Source organism: Dreissena polymorpha, chromosome 3, assembly GCF_020536995.1.
Source record: "Dreissena polymorpha isolate Duluth1 chromosome 3, UMN_Dpol_1.0, whole genome shotgun sequence".
NCBI lineage: Eukaryota > Metazoa > Mollusca > Bivalvia > Myida > Dreissenidae > Dreissena > Dreissena polymorpha.
The window spans coordinates 93,690,517-93,701,433 of record NC_068357.1 but is presented as its reverse complement, the minus strand read 5'-3'; the positions used below and the strand labels follow the sequence as shown (position 1 = coordinate 93,701,433).

Sequence of the window (10,917 nt, the reverse complement as noted above, 5' to 3'; positions counted from 1 at the left end):
TTCAAGATTGGCACAAGATAACATTTTAAAAGAACAAGAGGGCCATGATGGCTATGTATCGCTCTCTGCATGTGCAAAAACTTAAATATAGGCCCGATTTAAGCACATGTACACTTGTGTGACCCCCTGGGCTTGGTCAAATTTTAATCCCAGGGGCATAATTTGAGCAAACTGTGTAGAGGACTAATATATCTCGCTACATGTACATACAAAATATGGTAGCCCTAGGTCCTAGAGTTAAGGAAAATAATATTTTTAAAGTTTTCACAAAATAAGTAAGATATAAGCGTATATAATGTTCAATTTTGTGACCCGCGGGTCAGGGTCAAATTTGACCCAACGGGCATAATTTGAACAAACTTGGTAGAAGACTATAAGATGTTACTGCATACCAAATTTGGTAGCCATAGTCTGAATTGTTTTCGACAAGAAGATTTTTAAAGATTTCACAAAATAGGCGCTTAATAAGCGTCTATTCAATTTTGTGACCCCCCAGGGCAGGGTCAAAGTTGACCCAAGAGGCATTATTTGAACAAATTTGGTAGAGGTTTATTAGATGTCACTACATACCAAATTTGGTAGCCCTAGGCCAAACTGTTATGGACAGAGAGATTTTTAAAGTCTTCAGAAAATAGGCCACATATAAGCATATGTTCAGTTTTGTGATCCCCGGGCAGGGTCAAATTTGTCCCCAGGGGCATAATTTGAAGAAATTTGGTAGAGGACTATTAGATGTCTCTACATACCAATTTCGGTAGCCCTGGACCCAATGTTTAAGGACAGGACAATTTTGACAGTTTTCAAAAAATAAGACTTTTATAAGCATATATTCAGTATTGTGACCCTCGGGACAGTTTCAAATTTGACCCCAAGGGCATAATTTGAACAAACTAAGAAGAGAACTATTACATGTCACTACATACCAAATTTGGTAGCCCTCAGCCATACAGTTATGGAATGTACATTTTGAAAGGTTTCAAAAAATAGGCCTTATATAAGCATAATTATGTTCATTTTTGTGACCATCGGGGCAGGGTCAAGCTTGACCTCAGGGGCATAATTTGAAAAAAAACTTGGTAGAGGACAATTTGATTTCTCTACATACCAAATTTGATAGCCCTAGGCCCAATGGTTATGGACAAGAAAATTTTGAAAGTTTTCACAAAAATAGACCCTATATAAGCATATGTTCAATTTTGTGACCCCCGGGACAGAGCCAAATTTGACCCCGGGGCAGAATTTGAAGAAGTTTGGTAGAGGACTATTAGATGCCTCTACATATTAAATTTATAAGCCCTATGCCCAATGGTTATGGACGAGAAAATTTTGAAAGTTTTCACAAAATAGGCCTTATATAAGCAAATGTTCAATTTTGTGAACCCCGGGGCAGAGTCAAATATGACCCCAGCGGCATAATTTGATGAAATTTGGCAGAGGACTATTAGATGTCTCGACATACGAAATTTGATAGCCCTATGCCCAATGGTTATGGACGCTTAGATTTTTAAAGTTTTCACAAAATAGGCCTTATATAAGCATATGTTCAATTTTGTAACCCCCGGGGCAGGGTCAAATTTGACCCCAGGGGCATGAGTTGAAGCAATTTGGAAAAGGACTATTAGATGTCCCTACATACCAAATTTGATAGCCCTAGGCCCAATGGTTATGGATGAGAAAATATTGAAAATTTTAACAAAGTAGGCCTTAAATTTTGTGCCCCCAGGGCAGGGTCAAATTTGACCCTAGGGGCATAATTTGAAGAAATTTGGTAGAGGACTATTAGATGTCTCTACATACCAAATTTGATAGCCCTAGGCCCAATGGTTAAGGACGAGAGATTTTTGAAAATTTTCACAAAATAGGCCTTAAATAAGCATATGTTCAATTTTGTGACCCCCGGGGCAGGGTCAAATTTGACCTCAGGGGCATAATTTGAAGAAATTTGGTAGAGGACTATTAGGTGTCTCTACATACCAAATTTGATAGCCCTAGGCCCAATGGTTATGGACGAGACAATTTTGAAAGTTTTCACAAAATAGGCCTTATATAAGCATATATTCAATTTTCTGACCCCCGGGACAGAGTCAAATTTGACCCCAGGGGCATAATTTGAAGAAATTTGGTAGAGGACTATTAGATGTCTCCACATACCAAATTTAATAGCCATAGGCCCAATGGTTATGGATGGGAAGATTTTGAAAGTTTTAACAAAATAGGCCTTATATAAGCAAATGTTCAATTTTGTGACCCCCGGGGCAGAGTCAAATTTGACCACAGGGACATAATTTGAAGAAATTTTGTAGAGGACTATTAGATGTCTCTACATACCAATTTTGATAGCCCTAGGCCCAATGGTTATGGATGAAAAGATTTTGAAAGTTTAAACTAAAAAGGCTTTATATATGCAAATGATCAATTTTGTGACCCCCGGGGCAGAGTCAAATTTGATCCCAGGAGCATAATTTGAAGAAATTTGGTAAAGGACAATAAGATGTCTCTACATACCAAATTTGATAGCCCTTGGCCTAATGGTAATGGATGAGAAGATTTAGAAAGTTTTAACAAAATAGGCCTTATATAAACAAATGTTCAATTTTGTGACCCCCGGGGCAGAGTCAAATTTGACCCCAGGGGCATAATTTGAGAAAAAATTGTAGAGCGCTATTAGAGGTCTCTACATACCAAATTTGAAAGCCCTAGGCCTAATGGTTATGGATGAGAAGATTTTGAAATTTTTAACAAAATAGGCCTTACAAAGCAAATGTTTAATTTTGTGACCCCCGGGGCAGAGTCAAATTTGACCCCAGGGGCATACTTTGAAGAAATTCGGTAGAGGACTATTAGATGTCTCTACAAACTAAATTTGATAGCCCTAGGCCCATTGGTTATGGATGAGAAGATTTTGAAAGTTTTAACAAGATAGGTCTTATATAAGCAAATGTTCAATTTTGTGACCCCTGGGGTAGAGTCAAATTTGACCCCAGGGGCATAATGAAGAAGTTATAGTAAAAGGCAATTTTAGGTGGGCGTGGCCAATGTGGGCATGGCCTATTTGGGCGGGGCGCCTCAGGGTTGGTAATAGGGCCATGCATAGCTAAGATTGACCGTATTGTCATAAGAGAGGTTCAGTATCAATTTGAAGTGAATCGGTGTAGAAATGAAGAAATTATAGTAAAAGGCAATTTTGGGTGGGTGTGGCCTATGTGGGCGTGGCCTATGTGGGCTTGGCCTATGTGGTCGTGGCGTTTGTGGGCGGGGTGGCCTAGGGTTGGTTATGGGGCCATGCATAGCTGAGATTGACCGTATTGTCGTAAGAGAGGTTCAGTATCAATTTGAAGTGAATCGGTGTAGAAATGAAGAATTATAGTAAAAGGCAATTTTGGGTGGGCGTGGCCTATGTGGCCGGGGAGTCCCAGGGTTGGTAATGGGGCCATGCATAGTTGAGATTGACCGTATTGTCATAAGAGAGGCTCAGTATCAATTTGCAGTAAATCGGTGCACAAATGAAGAAGTTCATGTAAAATAAAATGAAAAATGAGTGAAAATCTCTGACCCGGCCCCGGCCCCGCCCCAACCCCCATAACTTTTTGCCCATGGGTAAGATCAAAATTCCGTCACTGTCACCGTCGCATATATGCTGATAGCTACCATGTATGTTAGTTTCAAGGTAATAGTGCTAATAGTGTAGGAGGAGCAGGTGGCCAGGACGGACGGACAGACACACATCACAATATCCCCACTTTTTCTCCGAAAAACATGGGGATAATAATCATAGCTTATATGCTATATTAAATCAAATTACGTTAGAAAAGAAATAAAACGCATCGCAAAAAGTATGCGTTGTCGGCAGGATTCGAACCTGCGCGGGAAAATCCCAAATGATTTTAAGTCTATAGCCTTAACCACTCGGCCACGGCAATTTTACACTGGCTCTTCAATCTTCGAAGAAATCGCGGGAAATCATTATGGGTGCGCTACCTTAAAATTTGCAATTTTACAAGCATACATGTAATAATTCAATTTTAATACTGCAAATAATGCATTACTAAAAAGTTGCAGGTGGAAAACAACTGATATATGCTCAAGAACTTTAAGTGTTCTAGTTTTTCATGTTTGTTTTTTATCAAAATGTATTCATTGTTTTCAAAACCTATTGCAATACCAGTTAACAGTAGTGCAGAAAATAGATATCATGGTAAGCATACGTACACAGAATAAATTTGTAATTTTAAACTAAACAAAATGATATGAAACATTAAAGTTATTTCTATTTTAGTAACATTTCAATAGGTATAACATATCTTCTATAGAGCTTGCATGACGATTAAGCTGAACGGAATTCACTCGGGAGGGATATCATGTTTAGTCTATTTGAGGCGTATCAACCCTCACCAAGTTCATTTGTTTGTTTTATCAATGACAGGAACAAAGAAACACTGATTGTTTTTTATGATAAACCTATTAAAGAACAATGTGCTTATACGCTTATGGCTGCCTTTTGTATGCTGACATTTCTTTTTAATTTGAATTTCAAACTGCAAAGTCATTTAAAGTCACACGCTGTTACCTTCAATAAATATGTAAAGCTATACCCTGTTAAACAATAGTTAATATTTTGAACCAATAATGCATTGACAATTAAGATAGACAATATAATTTCATGTCTTAAGCTATTGAGCGGAAACAATATTTTTACTGCAGTAATTTTTAATTGCAAAACAAACACCATGTGCAATGCAAAGTGCCATTATAATAGCATGAATATATCTCAATTTATTGGGCTAAAACCAGTTGTGTATTATTCATTACACGTATTATAGACCTTGAATCCAGCCATCAAACCATTATCAAGTCATTATAATATATTAACCATGATATAAAGTTTCACATTTTCAATGATCACTTTTTAATAAATTAGCTCTTTTTGTTTCATTCAACTGCGTAATTAAGCTGAAACCGTTTTACAAAAAAGGATCTTAACACATCCCAGAATTCATATCTAGATATATGTATGTGATTTCGGGAAACTATCATGATTACCGTAGACATCAGCAATATCATGTAGAGATCAGCAATATCTGCCTACAGATTACCAAAGTTAATTTGAAGAAATTTGGTAGAGGACTATTAGATGTCTCTACATACCAAATTTGATAGCCCTAGGCCCAATGGTTATGGATGAGAAGATTTTGAAAGTGTTAACAAAATAGGCCTTATATAATCATATGTTCAATTTTGTGACCCCCGGGGCAAAGTCAAATTTGACCTCAGGGGCATAATTTGAAGAAATTTGGTAGAAGACTATTAGATGTCTCTACATACCAAATTTGATAGCCCTAGACCCAATGGTTTTGGATGAGAATATTTTGAAAGTTTAAAAAAATAGGCCTTATATAAGCATATGTTCAATTTTGTGACCCCGGGGCAGAGTGAAATTTGACCTAAGGGGCATCATTTGAAGAGATATGGTAGAGAACTATTCGATGTCTCTACATTGCAAATTTGATAGCCCTAGGCCCAATGGTTATTGATGAGAAGATTTTGAAAGTTTTAACAAAATAGGCCTTATATAAGCAAATGTTTTATTTTGTGACCCCCGGGGCAGAGTCAAATTTAACCCCAGGGGCATCATTTGAAGAAATTTGGTAGAGGACTATTAGATGTCTCTACATACCAAATTTGATAGCCCTAGGCCCAATGGTTATGGATGAGAAGATTTTGAAAGTTTTCACAAAATAGGCCTTATATAAGCAAATGTTCAATTTTGTGACCCCCGGGGAAGTGTTAAATATTACCCCAGGAGCAAAATTTGAAGAAATTTGGTAGAGGACTATTAGATGTCTCTACATACCAAATTTTGTAGCCCTTGGCCCAATGGTTATGGTTAAGAAGATTTTGAAAGTTTTAACAAAATAGGCCTTATATAAGCAAATGTTCAATTTTGTGACCCCCGGGGCAGAGTCAAATTTGACCTCAGGGGCATAATTTGAAGAAATTTGGTAGAGGACTATTAGATGTCTCTACATATCAAATTTGATAGCCCTAGGCCCAATGGTTATGGACGCCTATTTTTTTAAATTTTTCAAAAAAATAGGCCTTATATAAGCAAATGTTCAATTTTGTGACCCCCGGGGCAGATTCAAATTTGACCCCAGGGGCATAATTTGAAGAAATTTGGTAGAGGACTATTAGATGTCTCTACATACCAAATTTGATAGCCCTAGGCCCAATGGTTATGGATGAAAAGATTTTGAAAATTTTAACAAAAGAGGCATTATAAAAGCGTATGTTCAATTTTGTGACCCCCGGGGCAGAGTCAAATTTTACCCCAGGGGCATAATTTGAAGAAATTTGGTAGAGGACTATTAGATGTCTCTACATACCAAATTTGATAGCCCTATGCCCAATGGTTATGGATAGGAAGATTTTAAAAATGTTACCAAAATAGGCCTTATATAAGCAAATGTTCAATATTGTGACCCCCAGGGCAGAGTCAAATTTGACACCAGGGTCATAATTTGAAGAACTTTGGTAGAGGACTATTAGATGTCTCTACATACCAAATTTGATAGCCCTAGGCCCAATGGTTATGGATAGGAAGATTTTGAAAGTGTTAACAAAATAGGCCTTATATAATCATATGTTCAATTTTGTGACCCCCGGGGCAAAGTCAAATTTGACCTCAGGGGCATAATTTGAAGAAATTTGGTAGAGGACAATTAGATGTCTCTACATTCCAAATTTGATAGCCCTAGGCCCAATGGTAATGGATGAGATGATTTTGAAAGTTTTAACAAAATAGGCCTTATATAAGCATATTTTCTATTTTGTGACCCCCGGGGCAGAGTCAAATTTGACCCCAGAGGAATATTTGAAGAAATTTGGTAGAGGACTATTAGATTACTCTACATACCAAATTTGATAGCCCTAGGCCCAATGGTTATGATTGAGAAGATTTTGAAAGTTTTAACAAAATAGGCCTTATGTAAGCATATGTTCAATTTTGTGACCCCAGGGCAGAGTCAAATTTAACCCCAGGGACATAATTTTAAGAAATTTAGTAGAGAGTTATTAGATGTCTCTACATACCAAATTTGATAGCCCTAGGCCCAATGGTTATGATTGAGAAGATTTTGAAAGTTTTAACAAAATAGGCCTTATATAATCATATGTTCAATTTTGTGACCCCCGTGGCAGAGTCAAATTTTGCCCCAGTGGCATAATTTGAAGAAATTTGGTAGAGGACTATTAGATGTCTCTACATACAAAATTTGATAGCCCTAGGCCCAATGGTTATGATTGAGAAGATTTTAAAGTTTTAACAAAATATGCTATATATAAGCATCTGTTCAATTTTGTGACCCCCGGGGCAGAGTCAAATTTGACCCAAGGGGCATAATTTGAAAAAAATGGTAGAGGACTATTAGATGTCTCTACATACCAAATTCGATGGCCCTAGGCCCAATGGTTATGGATGAGAAAATTTTGAAAGTTTTAACAAAATAGGCCTTATACAAGCAAATGTTCAATTTTGCACCCCCGGGGCAGAGTAAAAATTGACCCCAGGGACTTAATTTGAAGAAATTTGGTAGAGGACTATAAAATGTCTCTTCATACCAAATTTGATAGCCCTAGGCCCCATGGTTATGGATGAGAAGATTTTGAAAAATTTAACAAAATAGGCCTTATATAAGCAAATTTTGAGCCTTGGTCTCTAAAAACTGGGTTAAATACATGTGTGTTTTCCCAGATAAGCCTGTGCAGTCCATACGGGATCATCAGGATGACATTTTTAGCTTTAATGGTTTTTTGTTTAAAGAAAGTCTCCTCTAACTGAAGATCAAGTTTAGTCGGAAGGTGTCAATCCTGTTTAGCCTATGTGGACTGCACAGGCTAATCTGGGAAAACACTTAACACATATGAATTATGCCACGTTTTCACAGAGCATAACTAATTTCAACAGAAGTATCTTTGTAGTCATTTCTTATGTATTCATCTATATTTGATATTGATGTCTTTTATAAAAACAACTGATTTTGTTGATTTTTTTTAATTATTGATCAAGTTGCTGTCTTGTGGTTTTTTACTTCACAACTCACTTTTTAAGACATGTAAAAATCAAAAGATGTGTGCTGATGTGAGTCTTGTTTTAGAAAAATCGGCTGAATGCATGATCCCAGATTAGCTTATGCAGTCTCACAGGCTTAACAGAGTCAACACTTTCCTTCTATTGTGAATTTGTATTTAGAAGATACATTCTCTAAACGAAATTTGCATTAAAGCAAAAGGTGTAGTCACTGATTAGCCTATGCGGAATGCACAGGCTTATCTAGGACGGCACTTTACACTCATTCAGTGAGCCAGGTTTTCCCAGAACAAGGTTAATATATTTATGTGTAGTATTTTCAACATGTGCGCACACATTGCCTCACATGTCTGCAGTACAAAAATGTGTCATAAAATGGACAGTTTTTGAAAAGATAAATATATTTTATTCTGTGACAAAACTTGGTTACATATTGCACAAGATGATATACCAGGATATACATAGACCATCATTTATCATTTATACACATACTGTTGAATCAATCACGTTATACAAGTAGACGTTAACAATAAAGCTACTAAATATTACTTTTACATTGATGTGATACAACAATTTAATTTGCCTAGAATTTAATTGGTACTTTGTTTGGTACTTTATTTTTGTTAATAACATATCACAGATTTTGTTTACTGAGAAAACAAGGTAATTACTTTAGCACTTTCCAATTTAGAAGCAACCCGAAAATTGTTATGTGCAAACAGCATAAAACCAGATCAGTCTGCGAGTAACTTGCAGTCTTTTTTGGTTTTATGTTGTTTGCTGCTCATCTGAGGGACTACAAATGCGTGAAAATAAGTATCAAAGTAATAAAGAGGTAACTTAAATATAATCTTAAATATAATCTAAACTACACCAAATAGTGTCAGTTAAATAGTGTCAGATAGTGTCAATCAATTTCTAAATGTGCTGCGTTCTGGACAAAACTGGTCTTAAGGCATATGCATAAAGTGTCTTCCCAGTCCAGACCGGCTAATCATGTAAGGCACTTTCTGCTTGTATGGTATTTTCGTTTGAAGTTATTCTCTTGTTAGCAAAAATCAATTTGAGAAGGAAAACGTCTTCCCTGATTCGCCTGTGCCAACAAAACTGGCAAATCTGGGATGACGTTGTACGTTCATGCATTAAGCCCAGTTTTCCAAGAATAAGGTTCATATTTGTCAAGAAACAGTCTATTATATCTACTAATTATAATAGTTGCAATAATCCAACTCCCAGCTATTGACCCTCCGGTCCGGAGCTGTACGTATGTACTTATAAAAGCTCAATAAGAACTACTTATTATAACAATAGGAACATAATTTTACTGACCATGTAAACATTCATGTAATTCAAGCAATTGTTTTAGTAGAGTAAAAGAAAATGAAAGAAAATATTTATGCTAAAACAGTCTTGTGTCAATATAAACATTTTATAACGATAATGCACACACAGTATTCAGGTATCTGTGGAGATTTCTCTGGACAAAGTCTAACAGAATACCAAAATATCGTGAAATTATGGCTTCATTTTGACAAACAAACACACAACAAATTAGCAGTCAGATTTAGTCAACAAATGAACAAAAAAAACAATTATGACCTCTTTGTAAATAATAACAGAGTATAATACAATTTTTAATCTCGTGTATATAATTATTCAGTAAGTAATCTTATGCTTAGATATTAAACTAACCCTATAGTTATTTTGTTGTTAATTGAATTTCATGTTACTTACACCTGTACCTTTAACATCAAAATGAAAAGTAAATAGGGATTCAATCCCACTTCTTCAAAAGGTGCATAATAACAAAAAAAAAAACAATCATTTGCATTGCTATCGTTGCATTCTCTAAACACACAATGTTCTTGAAGATTGTGGTATCTGAAAAGATTTAGTATGTAATGCCACGTTAGTATAAAACAGTTTTAAGTTAACAAATCTGAAACACATCGATCTAAACAACAAATCTTTTTATCAATGTTTCAAAGCAATTATTACTCTTAATCACACTTATTTTGTATAAGGCCTGACACTAAATCACACATACTTTGTATAAGGCCCCACACTTGATCACACTTACTTTGAATAAGACCTCATACTTTATCACAAATACTTTGTATACATTTAAATAATATATAATATTTGTGATATGAATATAGAGAAGAATAGCACAGCCGAATTCAACGAGGAACACGGGCATATAAACTATTTACAAATATTAGTACATAATTGTATAATTAACACTTTTGATTGCCATTTACAATGGCTATGGATATGTAATCAAAATATCAACATATACAAACGCACCAACAGAACTATAAACATGTGCTTTGGCAATATTGTCATAGTATATATAGTTTTTGGCTGTCAGACAGAAACAAAGTTTTCTGCAGCAATGTCATTGAGCAAATTGTTGGTGATTAACCAGACAAATTGAAATGATAGTCAAATTAGGGTTTTTCAAAACCAATCTAATGCTGGTTAATGCCAAAATAGTAAATACGCCAAAAATATACTACACAAAACCCTTAACAATTCAGAGGCATTGTGCAACTAGTTTTAACTAAATCATTCAGACATTAAAATAAAATTAGACAGAATTTGCCAGAATTCTCCATTCACAAAAAGGGGCATTATTCTGCCCAATTATTTGTTGCTACCTGAACTGAAGAAACTATTTGACCACCTTAGGAAATAAACGAGATTTTCATAAGCCGACATTGTCAAAATTATGCACTTTTATAAAACATAAAACAGAAGTTTCTTTTATTTCCCTCTGAACACATTTTGACTCAAAACCCAATTTCTCTAATATATCACATGCAGACATA

The 10,917-nt window shown here is 35.6% G+C and overlaps 1 non-coding gene across 1 annotated transcript; it reads right to left on the bottom strand.

The window, feature by feature from the left end:
* Positions 1-3,838: 3,838 nt before the first annotated feature.
* Trnal-uaa (transfer RNA leucine (anticodon UAA)) lies at positions 3,839-3,920 on the bottom strand. The gene has a single exon. It is a non-coding gene; the product is annotated as a tRNA-Leu (tRNA).
* Between the last annotated feature and the right edge of the window lie 6,997 nt (positions 3,921-10,917).